This window comes from Oryctolagus cuniculus, chromosome 5, assembly GCF_051225735.1.
Source record: "Oryctolagus cuniculus isolate XC-2025 breed Fujian yellow rabbit chromosome 5, ASM5122573v1, whole genome shotgun sequence".
NCBI lineage: Eukaryota > Metazoa > Chordata > Mammalia > Lagomorpha > Leporidae > Oryctolagus > Oryctolagus cuniculus.
In genome coordinates this window covers 57769536-57779770 of record NC_142871.1, presented here as the reverse complement: position 1 = coordinate 57779770, position 10235 = coordinate 57769536, and the positions used below count along the sequence as shown (strand labels likewise).

Here is a 10235-nt window from a genome sequence, read left to right as displayed (position 1 = left end):
CCATGAATGAGTTCTGAAACTGTTGTTAACGAGTTCATCACTATGTGACCATCGTGTAATAAATGTGCATAAACTAAAATGGTTTCAATGTCTTTAGGCAGTATGTGCCCATGGGACCACCACGGTATATTTGGCCCCTTATTATTTAAAATATTGTTATATGAGTTTCTGTATGTATGTGTGAGTGTGTGTGGGTGTGTGTATCATTTTTATACATCAGGAATATTATGAATGAATACACTATGATTATTCTGATAAAAGTCTTTTCATGAATGTATATTCAAAAGTAGATGATTAGTCATAGGATAAATGGATTTTATTAGAAACTGTCAAAAAGTCTTACAAAGAAGCATTCCATTTTCTATTTCCAACAGCAACAGACAACAGTTCCAATTGCTTCTCCTACATGAGGGTGTGTAGTGGTATTTCATTATCTTCCTAAGTTTCTGAAAGTCTGTAAACCAATCTCATTTGGTCTATAGCAAATGTTGCATAATTCCTGTATTCAGGTTGAACAGTGATGATTCTTATGCATATAGTCATCTGAACATTGGAATCTCAGGATAGATTTTTCTTTCAGAAATCAAGACAAAAAATTACAGTATAAACCTGGAATCTGGGGTGGACATTTTGTGTAGCTGTTAGGAAGACCGTTAAGACACTCACATCCCACATTATGGAGCCTGAGCTTAAATAATGACCCTGCTTCCAATTCTAGCTTCCTCCTAGTGCACATACCTAAAAACAAAGGAGATATCTCAAGTGATTGAGTCCCTGACACCCAAGTAGGGGACCTGGATTGAGTTCCTGACTCCTGACTCCTGGCTTCACTTCAGCCTGGCACAGTCCCAGTTATTGTGAGCATTTGGGCAGTGAACCAATGCATAGGTCTCTCTCTCTCTTTCTCTCTCTCTCTCTCATGAGTAAAATAAATAAAACTTCAAAAGACAACATGTAAAATCTTTCATCAAAATGGAATTTCTCTATGTTGGTTGCTACCATTAAACATACTAGAAGGGAAAGTTATGAATTTTAGCTTGAGGTTTTTATTACCTGATTGCTCATTATCAGAATATCTCATCCCTGAGGGTACTTTGTGATCTGGTATATCGATTGACCCTCCTCTTGGGGCCTTTGTATGTTAGGAAAATAATGCTCGATGTAGGAGGTTAAATTTCATTTATAATGTTAGTGGTGCAGGGGTTCAATATTTTAAGTAAAATCCTTTTACACACTACCTCTTTCTCTCTTTTCTTAAACAAAGTTTTAAGATCAGAACCTTTCTCTTAGGGAAAAATACTTCAGGGCTTGATTTTTGTACAAATTTTAACTGTAAATATGATTTATATTGTATGTACTCATGAGAATTAAAATCAAAGCTGCTAGTTCTTTTTATTTTGATGATCCTGTTAAAGGCATTTGTCTGGTGTTTTCAACTAGATCTTTGTCATTTTAATTGTTGGTGAAATAATTGATTATTAGGTATATTGTAAAACCAGTAGACCTTGGCTATATGATAAAACAACAATATATTGGTATTCTGAATTAATATTTCAAATGCACCTTATTAACAAAAATGTCAGTGGATCCAGAGTATAATTTATAGTTCTACGTGTCAAGCCTAACTGTGAATTCTGTTCTATATCTTTAGTAAATTTATGATAATGTTCTCAAACTGTCGACAAAACACATGTACTTTTATGAACTATGAATTTTCTAATTAGATTTTACATGCTGTAAACATGATTTTACATAAATGATACTTTGTTTAAACTATCAAATGTCAGTATTTTACTACAATTTTATTATAAAATGTACATTAACACTAAATGAACTTTGATTTAAAAAATCAAATTAGCTTTAGTTGTATATTATTTTTTACAAATAAAGATAGACTTGTATAAAGGCTAAAAAGGTAAAAAAAGTGTTATCATCTTGCCTGGAACTCCATCATTGGCAATGGGTGCTGAGCAAAAATAGCAGCCAGGATAATGAGGTTTCCCCAGAGGAGATATGATACTCCCAGTTTTTCCTGAACTGAAACTGCTCCAGATTAGCATTAGAATTACAGCTAAAGAGACCTTGCACCTGGAGATGTAATCACTGGCACTCCCACTGCCCCTCAACACACCTCAAATATGCACTGGTGTTGACTAATGAGCACATGGCTGCCATGAGCTATTTACTTCTGGCTTAGACAACACTGCATATTTTATAACCAACTCAACTGAGGCCAAAACCAACAGTTACAAGGTGGTGGGATGTAAGGAGATAATAATTTCTTGAGAATTTGTTTTGTAATTAGTTATGCAGAAACCATCTTGGGAATCTTTATATACCAGGGAAGTACATCCCAGGTTTTATTTTGCCCTGCTGTTTTTATATTAGCTGACTTTAAGATTAATTAATAATTTTAACCAATATTTACCCTGTATTATTCCTTTATAATCATAGCATATTTTAATTAATTATCTGCAAGAAGAAGATTAGGTACATATAAGGTTAGATCACTTCAACTAGTGGACAAAAAAAACCATCATCTCAAGTTTTTCATTAAAGTGATTTTCATGTTTATATACATGTGTTTATAAATGTGTGTATATTTTTATATTTATGTATACATGCCCAATTGCATGCCTCATAATTAAATGCATTTTCAAATGTTTTAAATGTATTTTTTTGAAAGGCACCGAGTCACATAAAGAGCCTGAGAGATTGTAGAGACAAACAAGGAAATCTCCTAACCATTGGTTCATTCCCCAAAAGCCCACAGTGGCTAGGGATGGGCCAGGCCAAAGCCAGGGACTGGAAACCCAACCCAGGTCTCCAATATCAGTGACGAAGACTCAGCTACTTTATCCATGTACTGCTGCCCTTAATGTGTGCATTAGCAAGAAGTTGGAATTAGAAGCAGAGGCAGGGGGCTGGTGCTGTGGCCTGCAGTACCAGCTCCCCTATGGTTCAAGGCCCTGCTGCTCCTCTTCTGATCCAGCTCTCTGCTATGGCCTGGGAAGGCAGAAGATAGCCCAAGTCCTTGGGCCCCTGCACCCATGTGGGAGACCCGGAAGAAGCTCCTGGGTCCAGACTCGGGTTGGCCCAGCTCCAGCCATTGCAGCCATTGGCAAGTAAACCAGCAGAGGAAGACCTTTCTGTCTTTCTCTCTGTGTGTGTCTGTGGCTCTACCTCTCAAATAAGTAAATGCAGCATTCCATTAAAAAGAAAAAAAGAAGCAGAGGCAGGACTTGAACCTAGGCTCTCCCATATGGAATGTGGGCATCTCTACTGGCAGCTGAACCATTAAGTCAAGCATAATTAAATAACTCCTAAGCCTCATAATTAAATCAAGAGTTTTAAATCTGGAAAGTGCCACCAATCAGGCTGAACCATGCTTCTGCTGCACAAGTTGAAATGAATTAAGTATATCCATTCTCCTCTTTGCAATCTTCAACTCTAAAAAGAACTTTTGATATAAATTGGGAGATGGCTGAGAACCAGATTTTGTAACATCTTACAATCAACAAGCTCTTCCTGAGGAATCTGATTAGTATCCGGAGATTCTGCTACTACTATTACTGTTGCTTTTCTTCTTCCTTTTGTCACTGGGTTTCCGGCTCTTCTAGTTATCACAACCTAACTATGGCAATTTGGTAAATTTACTTCAAAGCATATCTTACAACATTCCCTAAGAAAACACTCAATGGCCATGAGTCATTGGTCCACCTCCTCAGAGCTATGTGGGCTTCTACAACATCAGTTTCTTCCTCTGGAAAACAAATTCATGACTCCTTTTGGGATAGCTTTGAAATGATTAAAATGGTGGATAAACCGGTGCAGCTGCTTATCATATGCATCTTTATTAATGTTAAAAATGGGAAAATATTATTTATTATTCTTGAAAAAACAAAGTGGGCATTCAACCTAGCAGTCATGCTCCAGTAGGATGCCTACGACCCATGCTGCAGGACCTGAGTTCAATACCCGGCTGCCATTGAAGTCAGTGGTTTAAGATTTCTGCATCCCATATCAGAGGGCCTGGGTTAGATAATCGGACTCCAGCTCTAGCTCACGGCTCTAGCTTCCTGCTAATGCAGGCTCTGGGAGGATGGTTCAAGTAATTGGCTTCACCCACTGAGGTGACCTGGATTGAATTCGGGGCTCCTGTCTTTAACCCCCAAGCCATTGCAAGCATTTGGGGTATGAATCAATCAATCTATCTCTCAAAAAAATAAATAAAATAAATTACATGCACATTTCTAAAAAGAAAAATCGAAGTAAGTGCCTAGTTCAGGGTATTGCTAAAAATCTACATCTGTATGTATGAACAAGATGTGTGATACTTCTCTGAAAGTGTTTTCTATTTTATCTTAGGAGGACAACCAAGATAAATCATGTCCCAGTGTGACTATGGTGCCAAAAGTTGATACTAATGCTAAGGACAGAAGTAAAGAAAAGAAAGGGCAAGAAAAAACTGAGAAAAGGAATAATAGAGGCAATAACACAGACAAACACAGTTGTGCTCTTAAAATTTAGCAATGAGGCTATCAGAGTATATGATAATCAACTCCATTAAAGTACACATTAAAAGTGACATTTAAAGATTCAGAAATCAATGAACTTTTCAGGTATACCCAATGTTTGCAGAATGTATCCTCAATGGCCATGCAGTTCCTTATGCAAAGGGATCACACTGAATCTGTGGCCCAAGAGTAGCTGTTCTCCTCTATGCCTCAGAGTGATTACCCACATCACTATAGTTGTTTATCATGTGTATTCCAGCCATCATGTATGAGGCTCATTTTGGGCTGTATGCTGTAGTTCAGTACACCTTCCAATCACGCTGGAGGCATCTTTTTCTCATTCAGCAGCTCAGTGTGCTTACACGGTGATGAGGGAGAATCCATCCCTGATCTTCAGGACCTATTACTGCTGGTCATGGAATGACCCACCAAAGTGAATTTGGCGGATTTTTTCCTCTGTAGATGTAGACACACCTCCATCTGATAAAGTCTGGTTCACAAAATTGCTAAGTAGTACTCCTGCAAAAATAGCACAGGAAGAATATCTTTAAAGGCTTACAGATTTGCCTAGACAACATAATGAAAAGTATCAAACATTAGTCTTGTTTACAAAGAAGGAACGGCTTCATTTATTTTCTTTTTTTAATACATGTATGGTGTTACCCATACATATCTTTTTCAGTCTACTTGCTTGGCTTGATATCTAAATGTATCCAGAATAACTTAAGAAAAAAACATAAATCTTGGGCCAGTGTTATGCAAAACATGTTAAACCACTGCTTGCATTGTCAGAAACCCATATCAGAGAACTGGTGTGAGTCTTGGCTACTCTGTGATCACACTCTCTGCTAATGCACCTGCGAAGGCAGCAGAAGATGGCCCAAGTAGAACCCAAAGGGAGTTATGAAGTTGAACATCTATTTGAAAGTCAGGTGAAAGCATAGATTAGAAGCAAACAGACCTCAGTTATCCATGTTAATAAACTGCAAGATTAGTTTGCTTAATCCAAAAACTTAAGTAGACAACCATTCAATTTCTAATTCATTCATAATAAATATTGCTTTCAGTTAACATCTTCACCTATTCTCCTTCCTAATTCTCCATCTGATCTTTGTTTCCTAAGACTCTGGCATGTATCCTGCAGACATGAAGGAGTTAGATCACACCTCTTCAACTACTCTATTTCATTACCCAACTCGCCCCCAAGCAATGCACTAACCAGAAAGACAACATGTTTCATGAGTGAGTATCTGTGGTTGGAAAAACTGGATCAACGAGATTCTGCTCTGTTAAGATCCAGATTTCTGAGTTTCTGTCCACAGTGAAGTTCTACAGGGTCAGATTGTACAAGGATCAGAGAAGAAGTGAAGTAGCGAGTTAGCTTCTAACTCCTTCCTCTGTGCCTTCCTTTATCCAGATTCTTTAAACATGTATAAGACTCTCCCCATAAATCTCTTTTGATCTGACTCTCTTCTGGCCTGTCATTCAAATTTCCTATTCCATTCTCCAAAGAACTCAATAGTGCAGACTGTATTCTCATTTGCATCAGAACTCATGGGAAATTAATACCTTCATTACTCAGCTAAAATTTCTCTTAGTTTCCCTTCTAAGGTCACAAGCAAATGCCAAGTGTCTACTTCTATAAGTATGGTTCAGTCTTTACCTGTGGGAAGCAACATGATTTCTGTGCTGTTGATCACCTCCTTCTTATTAAACTCCACAGACTTGGTCTCTAAGCCACCACATCTTCCTGGCTTTCCTCATATTTTCCTGTTTTTTCTGCATAACTATTCAATACTAGGCTCTCACAAGCTTTGCCTCTCCCCTCTGAATCTATGTTCTCTCTTTGTGGTTTCATCTACATCTGTCATTCTAGGAGCTTATACTTGCTCACGTCTCCCAAGTTCAAATCCTTGATCCTGGCTTCCCTCTGGAGATTCTGATTCATCTGATGAACTTCAGGCTGAATAACGGTACCAGAATAAACAATGAAACTTCAAATTTGACCTCTTCACATCTTAAATCATCAATTCCAACCTCAAATTTGTTCCTATTCCTACATTCTCTAGTTTATGATACTAGCATTCAAATAAATATCCAGACTATAGTCAGTGTAGTCAATGAAATCACAGTCTTGATTTTACTTCTAAGCACTTTTAAGATCTACTTTTATTATCTCCACTACTACAATCAGAACCAAGGCTCTTCTTGCTCAGATAGTGCAGCAACCTCCTTAGTAGTCTCCTTTGCATTCAGCTCATTGTCCACTAGCCCAGAAATTCATATCTGAAATCCATAGTAGTTCTATATCTCCTCAGATGAAGCTCCTTGATGTAGAACGCTGTGCCTTGCTCACCGCTATGCCCTCATTTCTTGCCACTCACTCTCACAGCTTTAATATTTCACCACTCAAGCTCACATTTTATATTTCAGAAAAACTTGAAATGTCTATAGTTTCCTATATGGTGCTGGGTTACTTGCCTTCATCCTTTGCTCATGCTTATCTCTTACTATCTACCTCTTATCTCTGTTAACACCTCTTTCCACTTATCTAACTCCTACTCACTCATTGAGAATGAGCTACATATAATATGGTAAAAGATTTTTTGGTATGCAACACCTCTTACCCCCCAGGCTGAGTTGAATATCTCCCTCTATGATCTCTCAATACTTTGCATATCTCTCTCCTGCACTCATCCTCAGTCTTTATCATAATGCTCTCACGAATATTTGTTGAATGAATGAGTGTGGAATAACAGGTTGGCTTCCTGCTGACGGAGCTTTCATAACTCTAGCAGTCTAAGGTATGATGTCATTTCTTCCCACTGAGCCGTGAATGTGACAAATGATTTTATCACATACCCTACTGAGTTGCCTTTTAACAGATCAGCTTCATGATTTTGTTTGAAGTGTTATGCACATCTAGATCTAAATACGGCCACCAAATTATATTTCAAAATCAGTAATGTTGTAGAAAATCATGACAAATTTCTACCAATACAGGATGCAATCAAAGTCCGCCTATCATTTTCATGTCATTCAATTCCAAATTTGTCATTGGAAATGCCCTCAAGTCTAAGTTTTATCTATATGTCTTGACTCTATCTGATCTCTGATAGAAGGTTGGCAAGTGGTATAAATGGGGATAAAGTTATGTACCAAAGAGAAAAGGAGGAAAATCTAAAAGAATCAGAACTGTCCTTTCAATAATCAAAAGATCACATGGTGCATTTTTACACTATTTTGACATTTTAAACTCTGGGACAAAAAAAAAAAAAAAAAAACCAGAACAATGCTTCCTGTAACTCAGAAGTCAGCACTTGGGATTTGTCTCACAGGAAGCATCTGGGATGCTGCAGATCTGTGGTGATGAACATTACAATGGGCATGTTTCACAGGGAGTGATTAAGTGTGCGGATGTTGGAAATTTCAGGGAATAGGAGGTGAATTCTTTTTAAGACAGGGTACAAAGAAACATAGACAACGGAAGAACTATAGGAAGAGATAAAAACAAAATAAGCCAAATAACTAATATTGTTGTATAACATTGACAGGGGAAATAAAGAGGTTTAGGTTCTAACTTAAAAATCACAGAAGAAATATAATAGTGTCCATGGATGACCAGATTCTTTGCTTGGAATATTGTAGGGAATGTGGGGAAAGAGTGATCCTTTTCATCAGAAGGTTTTCCAGCTTCCTATACAAGGAAGTTTATTGAATTTCTTACCTGAATATTTTTTTAATTATATATAATGTTAAATTTCACTAATTTTCATGTAAGTTAAAAATAAATACTGTTACAACAGAATGTCTTAAATATTTGATTCTTGCTAACATATAACTCACTGAATTGTTCTACTTATACCTATTTATTTTCTAATCCACAATAATGAAACTTGGAGATTTATGTTCAACACATACCCACTTGATATCTTCCACTTAGAACACCTTCATGAAACCCAGCCTCCACATTCTCCAAACTCACTTTCCTTCAGCTGCCAGAAGGATTCAACCTTGCTCTTTATTTCCCCATGCCTTTACTCCAAAAGCATTTGACTCTCAGTTCCACCACCAAGAACCACATTTGAAGATTCAAATTTCCACACTGGAGTAAAGTACATACAAATAGACAACTACACACAGAGAGTGAGTCCGCCCCCTTTGTAAAATAAAATAATAGAAAAAATGTGTATTTTTGTACATATATATATATATCCATGATTAACTTGCAATATATTTGGTTTGAGTTTGAAAAATTGCTTATATAGAGTTTGATTAAGATTTTTGCAGTAATAGAATACATAAGCATCTCTAATACAAAAAGTATATTTAGAATATTTAGACCATGTCTTCAAAATTTAGTATCACCAAATCTTATAATATACTGGAAGCCAAATCATCACATGAAACAATATATAATTATCAAATATCTTAGGCACAGCAGGAAAAAAATATAATATTGGTAAGTCATATTCATTGGTACATTGTGAGATTCTGAATTCACCTACTTATTAAGCAAAATCTGAGTTTTTTTTTCATTTCTAAACCATAAGCATGCCTGTAAATCTTACTTATCTCTAAACCTAATTCTAACATGAAATATTACTCTAGACTGCTCTCCATGGCCTATATTGAATGAAGAGTAAAAGAAGATAAGGCATCAGCATTTTATATTTTATTTACCTTAGGCCTTTCTTTGCTTTTTGGATTATTCATAGATAATTTGAATTAATTTTCCTGTGTAGCTTCCTACTATTCCAATGGGAAGGCATTCTGGTAACATTTCTCCATTGCAGTTGAAATAAAGGTGCTAGGAAAAACAAAATGCTCTCTGCCAGGAAAGTGTAGTGAAATAGAATCTGGAGGAATCTCCTAAGCAGTTTGTGAGGAAAACTACAATGTAGCCCTCATATTTTGCTTCTTTGATACCCTTTTTGGCACAGACAGAATTTGTTTTCTTGGTGCAATATGATATGGTATATGTATTAGATATTCATTTTTAAGTTACAAATTATCATATACACACACACAACTTACTACCTCACACAGTTTCTGGAAAGTTATCTTACATAAGCTTAGCCAATTATTTCTGGCTTGGGGTGGGGTGAGGGTCTCATGATGCTGCAATCAATCAAGGGAGAAAATTCTTCCCAGTTTTTCCATTGGAGAGGAATTTCCCAGGAAATAGTATTTCGTTGCTAATGCTAAGAATGTCCCTAGAAAATCAAGTCACTTGGTTCCCCTAAATCAATTGTTAGTTTGAGGGTTGCAACCTCTGAAGATTTGACTGGTCTTTCAGCCTACTTCCAAATTCACACACTGGCTGTTGGCAGGAGGCTTTAGTTCTTTGCCCTGTGTATCTGTCCAAGAACAAGCTCACAATATGGCTTCCCTCAGAGAAAAGAGTGATCCAAGAGAAAAAGAAAGAGATGTCAGGCTGCCTTTTGTCACCTAACCTCCAAGTCATGTATGGATACTTCTGTGTTAGCCTATTTGTTAGAGGGAAGATGCCCATTCAAGCCCAGCTTACACACAATGATAGATTATAGAAATGTATGAATATAAAGAGATGAGGATTGTTATGGGCGGATAGAGACTGATGACTATGGTATGGTATGGTTTCTAAAGGCATGTGTTGAAAACACACAAGGAGTTGTCCAGGTGAGGCACAAGCCTTTATTATAAAATACACAACATGACACCATTGAAGGATTGAAA

At 36.9% G+C, this 10235-nt stretch overlaps 1 long non-coding RNA gene across 1 annotated transcript in view; it reads right to left on the bottom strand.

Moving 5' to 3' along the window:
* Positions 1–301: 301 nt before the first annotated feature.
* LOC149126512 (uncharacterized) overlaps positions 302–10235 on the bottom strand; it is a 66503-nt gene continuing 56569 nt past the window's right edge. Inside the window, exon 3 of the long non-coding RNA XR_016233791.1 lies at positions 302–5036. This is a non-coding gene — a long non-coding RNA (uncharacterized LOC149126512). The remainder of the gene's footprint in view (positions 5037–10235) is intronic.